Source organism: Octopus bimaculoides, chromosome 1 (assembly GCF_001194135.2).
Source record: "Octopus bimaculoides isolate UCB-OBI-ISO-001 chromosome 1, ASM119413v2, whole genome shotgun sequence".
Lineage (NCBI taxonomy): Eukaryota > Metazoa > Mollusca > Cephalopoda > Octopoda > Octopodidae > Octopus > Octopus bimaculoides.
Genome location: NC_068981.1, coordinates 63,200,555 through 63,209,441, shown reverse-complemented (window position 1 = coordinate 63,209,441; position 8,887 = coordinate 63,200,555). Strand labels below are relative to the sequence as shown.

At 36.6% G+C, this 8,887-nt stretch overlaps 1 protein-coding gene across 1 annotated transcript in view; it reads right to left on the bottom strand.

The window, feature by feature from the left end:
- LOC106882038 (uncharacterized) overlaps positions 1-4,575 on the bottom strand; it is a 35,744-nt gene extending 31,169 nt beyond the window's left edge. Inside the window, exon 1 of the mRNA XM_014932595.2 lies at positions 3,964-4,575. The gene's annotated coding sequence lies outside the window, so the exon portion shown is untranslated. The remainder of the gene's footprint in view (positions 1-3,963) is intronic.
- Positions 4,576-8,887: the final 4,312 nt, after the last annotated feature.

Sequence of the window (8,887 nt, the reverse complement as noted above, 5' to 3'; positions counted from 1 at the left end):
CTGGTGTGTTTATGTCCCCGTAAGTTAGAGACTGATAGAATAAGTACTAAATAAAAGATACCAATAGAATAAGTACTAGGCTTGCAAAGAACAAGTCCTGGGGTCGATTTGTTTGACTAAAGGTAGTGCTCCAGCATGGCTGCAGTCAAATGACTGAAACAAATAAAAGAATAAAAGAATAAAAGGACAATGTCCTTAACTCACCCAGCCCCCGCTCCCACCAAGAGGCAACTAAAAATGTTAAATGTGCCAGGTGTCTGTGAAAGCTATCACACACACAATTAGTAACTGCCTCTCCATATAGGACTGTTTTAGCTGTATTATAAGCTCCTGAGCAAATCATTCACTGGGCCCTATAGTATTTATTTATTGATAGCAAACCATAACATATATAAATCAAGATTGGGTCCCTAGGCAACTTTCCAGTGAGCCCGTGCTGTGCCAATACCCACTAGCATAGATAGAGTGTGTGCCACCCTTCTGTTTGCCACCCCTAGACCCCACAAAAAACATTGTCTACAGAAGATCCAAAAGTGGCACCCCTTTAAAAGTGCCACCTGGGGCAGACCACTCCTATCGCCCCCCCCCCTCCTCCCTGATGCGCTAGTGCCCATACCTTAAGACAGTACTGTCTACATATGATGACCTTCCTACGCAGTTTGATGCTCTTGCCAAAACAATATACAATGACATCTTCAAGAAAAAAACTAGTCATCAAATAAATAGCAAATACAGTATTAGTGTTAAGTACACACATGTCACATCATACCTGGGTGCTACTTGTAACAACAAGTAATCCAGTACAACCTGTTATATGGTTAGCTCATCAGTGATTAAACCAATGCACCCATCAAACTAAACAGGTGAGGAGGGCTGCAAGAAACTCTGCAGAACAAAAAAAAGACAGGCCAAAAGGACAGATAAAGCTAGCCTGAGGTTGATAACTGTTAGCAATAGTGCAGAGAGATATAGAAATACTGGAAATGATGAATCAGTTTGAGAATAAGCCCCCCCCCCCCTCCGCCAAGTTTTTGTCACTCAAAATCATGTGTGTATCATTTCTGGAATCTAGTAGCTATTTATGGCCCTAACCTCTTCATCTGTAGGTATCCCAAAGCAAACTAGAATAAACCAAATCATCCCATTACTCCCTATAGTTTTGCTGATTCTTCCAGTTTAACAATATGCTGGTGGTTAGAATATTCAACTTCATAGGGCTCCCTCAAACCATACTCTACCATCATAAAAAAAGGGATTTGCAGGATAATATCTCCTGAGGCACAAAACTTATGCAAAAAAGATAAGGTGGACATGATTTGAATGCAATTAAGCATAGGTGTGTTCCATCAAGTCAACTTGATATGGATGTGTGGTTTAAGAGGTTTGCTTCACAATCATCGCGTTTGTGGTTTGGTTCCACAGAGCTGCATGTTGGTTAAATAGCTTCTAAAGTTTTTGGCCAATCAATGCTTGTAAGTGAATCTAATAGACAGAACTGCAAGAAGCGCATGTGTGTGTGTGGTATGGAAATAATGTGTATGATTACTCATGTTCCTCATTTGTCAAAAGAACTTCATTACTGGAAAAAATGGGGGGGGGGGATAAAGTTGGTAACAGGAACTACATATCTGTAAAGTCCTTGCAAATCCATGCCAGTATGGAAAAATGGATATGAGCCAAATGAATGAAAATTTACCATCACCGACAGATGCTCACTTACCACACCTAGAATATACGCTTTTATTGGCTATCACTAATGCCTGTCAAATGTCTATCCTGAAAGGGAAATGGTAAAATTTAGAAAAGCTCTTCTAAGATTTAGAAAGTTATCACTGTTGTTTAATGTCTATATTCAAATGATGGGCTTTCTTTCTTAGAGACCAGCATTTGTGTAGGATGGCTCTATGTTAAGCATCCCATCTTCTAGCTCTACAATTTACGTCTGCTTTTACTAGCCCTACAATGTGTGTCTCTTTCAACATTTTCTCATCAGTTTCCTCCATTCACTATCCATTACAACATAAAGTTTACATTATCTAAATGAAAAAAAAAAACACTTTAAAAAATTATAAATCACTGAACAACGGATCTATTGTGCTACGACTGAGCATATCAGAAATTAAATATGTTATCAGACAAATTTTTAAATGTTTCACGCCTAATCAATATATCAGATCATAAACACCCCTACTTTCTCGTTTCTATCGCCACACCGCACCGATCCTCTATTTACCATGTTTCCGTGAGTGACCTCACTTTCTGTCTTTATTATCAAGTGTTGGTATCTTTATAGGTGGGTAATAAATTTTATATCAAAGTCACTCAAAATTTACGTAGCACCCCCGTAATTTAGTTTCTTAGAGGATCGTCATGTTTGTTTAGCATTATGATTCACTAATCTTACATAAGTTTAGCACATCTTTGATTACAAATGAACTCAGCCCCAATCACTTTTTTTTTTTTAATTTATAATGGTGTTCAAATGCAGATGAAGTTAGACTTTAATTTGACTTTTATACATTCTGAGTACTACCAGATATGAATTTTAGCACACGAATATCATATATACAGATACGTACGGGGCGTTGTTTAAAATTAACCTGGTGAAAGTTAAAACATGGATAATCATCTAATTGTCGTCAACAACCTGGATGTTTCAAATGAACCATACAAACTTATGCCAGATTAGCTTTTCTAGGAAAAAAGCAACCAGTTGGATCTTAGCTTGTACATATAGGAATGTGTGTGTTGAGGACATAGAATAAAAACCTTACTTGTTTTTGTTTTTTTTTATCTTTATCTTGTTAAGAGAATATGTTTGCATTGAGTTTTGGTTTCTCTTCCTTACAAAACACACCTACGCACACATACGTTTATCATCGAATATGAATTTGCAACTATACTATTCGAAATGTTGACTCATTTCAATAATATGTTGACTAACTTAACAACACAAAATAAACACGCACTTTTAACCTAATACCCTACACACACACACATTCAGTACTTGCATAATTGGGACTAAGACCGTAAAAACAAACATAGCATATTAAAATTCGGCTTTAGAGTCTGGCGGGACGTTCACGGAGCTAAGCCCTTTGTGGATGCGATACCAATGGTCACTCTATGACTGGACATAGACTTAACTACTTATGCACATACATATATACATACACACACGTACATGCAGATATATACATATACATACACAAATCAATCCGTTGATAGCTGCCCATGAGGTCGATAGCACGAAAACTTTAGATCGAAAGTTGTAATCTTATTTATATTACATATGATTGTGTGGGGGTTGGTGCGGACATGCTTCACACAAACAACTTCTATAATACATATTATGTATAACATATGTCTACTATATATCATATACACATGATACGTATGGGTCTCTACAAAGCTATACAATGTACTAAGTGCTTAGTTACTTACACAGCTGTTAATAAATTCAATATGTGTTAGTTTGTGTGTATACACCAGGTGTATAGAGAAATGTGTGTATTCATCGATATACACACACACATATATATATTAGATAGATAGATAAACACATAAAATATTGAATGTGTATTATATAGCCTACAGTGTGTGTGTGTGTGGAGTTCATAGATGAAAATCAGAAGCGCTCATGATATTTAAACTTGAGCGGGTATAGAAGTAAATGTAGGAATAAGCAGGATAGACATATCAAGGTATAAAGTATATTAGATACATGAAATACAAAAAATGTATTTATGTTTACATACAAAAATGTCCGACTTACACAAAATACGGATGATATAGATTTTTTGTATTTCATGTATTTAATATATTGATCTAACTTGTTTATCTCTGCATTTACTTATATATATATATATATATATATATATATATATATATATATATATATATATATATATAACAGATACATGCATGTAAACTGAAAAATCAAATAAACAAAAGATTTCCTACCTTTTAATAAAAGTTTTCACCTTAATACTTGTATGTGTTGTTGCCTGTTGCTCTGTTTAATTAAATGAAATTAATTTCTTTATATATATATATATATCTGTTATAGACGATATAAGTTTAGCTGTTGTAGAGGATATAAGTTTAACTCCTATTGTTAGGGGGCGTATTTTATAACTGAACACAAGCAAACTAAAACACTCCTCGCTACAAAGCGCAAGAAAATAAAAGTAGGTTAGGAAATTGTGTAGTGTGATACTTGATGAAGTTTGGTTGTGGTGGTGGTGGTGGTGGTGGTTGTGGTTATGATGTGGTTGTAACAGTCACAGTTGTTTGTGTTGTAGTAGTGGTAGTGACGATTATAGAGACAGCGATAATAGTCGTACTTGTTGCTGATAGTGGAAGTAGTAGTGGTAGTGGTAGTAGTAGTAATAGTAGTAGTAGTAGTAGTAAAAGTGGTCTGTTGATTTGTCTCAAGGCAACCTTGAAAAGAGATGTCCGGTAATCGAAGACATTCCGGTTGTGATCACCCTGCCAAATGATGACGCATACGTATGTATTTCTGTGTATGTGTACACACACGCACATACGACGGGCTTCTTTCAGTTTCCGTCCACCAAATCCACTCACAAGGCTTTGGTCGGCCTTAGGCTATAGTAAAAGAAACGTGCTCAAAGTGCCACGTAGTGGGACTGAACCCGGAACCATGTGGTTGGTAAGCAAGCTACTTGCCACACAGCCACTCCTGCGCCTATTATTATTATTATTATTATTATTATTATTATTGTTGTTATTGTTATTATTATTATTATTATTGGTTGGTTGAAGTCACAAAGAGACTCGAGGACCTCTAGTGCCACATACAATATTCTCAGCCTTTGAGTTATAAATTATATATGGAGCAAGAGAGATTACACAATCTGACTTCCTTCCTTTCTAAAGATAAGGTGTGATTTCAAGGACATTTGGCTGTTATTTCTAGGAAGTCATACAACAACATTAGCTTGAGTTTCAGTGATCTGAGTTTAGCCCAAGCCATACCAGCCATGACCATACCATTTTATTTTCAAACGATGTCTCTGGGACTATTGTCCAACTTGTAATCTTCCTTTTTGAAAATCTGTTGTAATTTGAGGAGGACTTGATTGTGCCATCACTCTGAGACTCCCTCATTGGCTCAAGTGGTTTTTGTTGTTGTTGGTGGTTGTGGTGGTGGTGGTGGTAATGGTAGTGATTTTGACTTTATAGTAACAGAAGTGGCGGCAGGGGATAGTTATAGTAGTGATAACAGAGGTGGTAGCAACACTGATAATTAGTATCATACTTAACATAAGGCAGCCAATTGGCAGTCATTACAACATTGGATACATTGTGTTTCTGTAGTTTTTCCAGTTCTCTAAGCACTGGGTTCAAGTGCTGCTGATGCGGACTTTGTCTTTTAAACTTTCAAAGTCAATAAATAAAGTAGCAGTAATATACCAAGGATAATTCTTTTTTTTTTTTTTTTTTTTTTTTTTAACCTTTCACTCACAATGTCTGTATCTCTCTTTCTGGAAGAAATTGGCTATAGTCATAACTGGATGAGCTTCGTTATATCCAAAAGTTGCCCGAGACATGCCATAAATTACTTTGAAGCTCCTAGGAGTCTATCAAGGCCCAAGGCCAAACAAGAAGGAAAGTGTAAGGATCATGAGGGAGGATAGTTAAGCATATATGGTTAGGCTATATGGTTCAAAAGCTCATGTGCTTTGGGTTCAGTCTCACTGCTTGGCACCTTGGGCAAGTGTCTTTTACTATAGCCCCTACCTAGTGAGTGAATTTGGCAGACAGAAACTGTATGGAAGCCTATCATTCATGTATATATGTGTCTGTGTTTGTTCCTCATCACCAATTGATGTTGGTTTGTTTATGTCTCTATAACTTAGCATTTTGCCAAAAGAGTCCAACAGAATAAGTACCAGATTTTAAAAAATAAATACTGGGGTTGATTTGTTCAACTGAATTCTTCAAGGTGATGCTCCAGCATGGCTGCAGTCCAATGATTGATACTAGTAAAAGATAAAAGAAAAAACAATCCCATAGCACATTTGTTGTTGTTGTTGGCACTCTGTCGCTTACGACATCAAGGGTTCCAGTTGATCCGATCAACGGAACAGCCTGCTCGTGAAATTAACGTGCTTGTGGCTGAGCACTCCACAGACACGTGTACCCTTAACGTAGTTCTCGGGGAGATTCAGCATGAGAGTGTGACAGGGATGACCCTTTGAATTACAGGCACAACAGAAACAGGACGTAAGAGTGAGAGAAAGTTGTGGTGGAAGAGTACAGCAGGGTTCGCCACCATCTCCTGCCGGAGCCTCGTGGAGCTTTTAGGTGTTTTCACTCAATAAACACTCACAGCGTCCGGTCTGGGAATCGAAACTGCAATCCTATGACCGCGAATCCACTGCCCTAACCACTGGGCCATTGTGCCTCCACGCCCCATAGCACAACAGCTTGTGTAACTGTCTTCAACTATAGCTTCAGGCTGACCAATGCCATGAGAGTAAAATTTAGTTGATAAAATTTGTTCAGAAGCCCAATAACAGTATACTGATTTAAAATTTCACTTGAAATATTTTGTTCACCTATTTTTAAAACGCTGGTAAACAAACATTCTTCACCCAAATCGTGACAAAAATAAGAATGATAATTTTTCTCATTGTTATCACCATTGTTTCTATCCGCTTTATCATAAAACCTTTTACTCTCCGAAGGAGATATTAAATTTCATTAGGGCTGACTTTCTGTTCCCCTGGAATCAATTCCATCAAATTTACCTATTCCCTATAAATATCTGATGTTGAGCCAATGAGGAAAATCTTTATTATTTTATTGTCCATTTTTTGCTTGGGACTTAATCATTAGAGCATTTTAAAAAATGCCTTGCAGTATTCCAGCTCTTACATTTGAGTTCAAATCCAGTCCAGGTTAATTTTGCCTTTCATCCCTTCAAAGATCCCCTTCGGTCATGAATGACTGTAGGATTGCACCTAGAAAGTTACCCTCCAAGGCACAAGTCCAAGCAAGGTTGTTTATGGAAGACCAGCAGTCACTCATGCATATCAGCCTCCCCTCTCCATGCCACCAATGTTATCCAAAGGAAAGGTAAAGGCAGATACAGCTTGGCTCCAGTGACGTCGCAGCTCATTTCTACAGCTGAGTGAACTGGAGCAATGTGGAATAAGTATCTTGCTCAAGGGCACAACAAAACAGCCCAGTCCAAGAATTGAACTCACTACCTCATGATTGTGAGCCAAACAATTTAACCACTAAGCTATGCACCTTAGTCAATAAAATAAAGTACTAGTGAAGTGCTAGGGTCAATGTAGCCAACTTGCCCCTCCTCTCAAAATTACTAGCCTTGTGCCAAAATTAGAAAGAATAATAATGATAATAATCATAGGAGCATGTTGATTACATTGATCCCAGAATTTGACTGGTATTTTATTTTATCAACCCCGAAAAATGAAAGGCAAAGCTGCCCATGGTGGAATTTGAACACTGAATATAAAGAGCTGGAAGAAATGTTGCTAAACACTAATGATTCTACCAGCTTGCCACCTTAATAATGATAATAATCCTTTCTACTATAGGCACAAGTTTAACTAACAGAATTATGTACCTTTACTCAAAGACATAAAACAATAACTGACGATTTGAACTTTACAACCAAATGTTCAATAGTTCAGAAACTTAACCTCATAATCACTGTGCTAGTCAAAACAAAATAGCTTTCATAGAGAATCATTTGTTAGTAAAGTATAGTAATTTAATCAAGTTTGTATGCCATAGAATGACAAGAATTCTGATATTTCAAGCCAAGCCTTTAGTTGAAAGGTTTGGCTCAAAATATCAAAATAACAGAAGGGCCTGGCTTGACATTCCAAGATACACATTTTCCCATGGAATTTAGGATGCCTAAGCTCACCTCCCCACAGAATATTGAAAGAATTGGTTTTATATTTCAGGGTATTCATCTTCCCCACAAAATACAGAACAAGTTGGTTCAAAATAAGACAAGCCCTTATCTCCCTATGATATATATAGAGTTATTCAATAAATTTTATCACCAGAGACCACAACTACAGATTCCCAAAGACTGGTTTTTATGTACCATCCCTTACTGTTTTTTTTTTTTTGTAGTAGTCTTCCAACTACTTGATACAGATGGGCATCAAAACTGCCTCTCACCCTCCCCACAATCCAAATCTTGCTCCCTGTGACTTTTGGTTGTTCTCTAAGATGAAGGAGACGACAAGAGTCCTGGAGATCTTCAGTATGGAAGACTTCCATGGAACCTTCACAAAGTGGTTGGAGTGCTACAAGTGCATTGAAATCAGAGGATCCTATTTCAAAAGAGATTAGAGTTTTGTACTTCTTTGAAATTAATAAATGTTTCTCCTGTAAAAATCTCAAAACTTCTGGAAGGCATTTTGTTATCTTTCTCATAACCTGGAACAATTTCAGTAGAAATTCAACAAACTACAAATGATCCCAGGATGCTTTCATATGATGTTTACATATCTAAAAAAAAATAATTAACCACTGAAGTTAATTGCTCAAAAATAGTCATTTCATGTACAACAATAGTGAATAATTAGTGACGCTAGAATTAATGTAGTGAGTATAAAATATGTAATTAGATTTACTAATGCAGTGAGGAAATGACGTTTGCTAAACTCTGTTATTACCATATTTCTGTTACAGTATATTCTGACATAAACTGCCTTTGTTTCTATTAATTTCTTAAATAATGAAGAATTTAATAAAAGAACTTTCTCATTAATAAGCTGGTGAATGGGGCAATTTAACATAAACTTTTTACTGGTGAGTGTGTTAAATTATAAGGCATGTAAAGAGAATGACTCTCCCCAGACACAGCAGT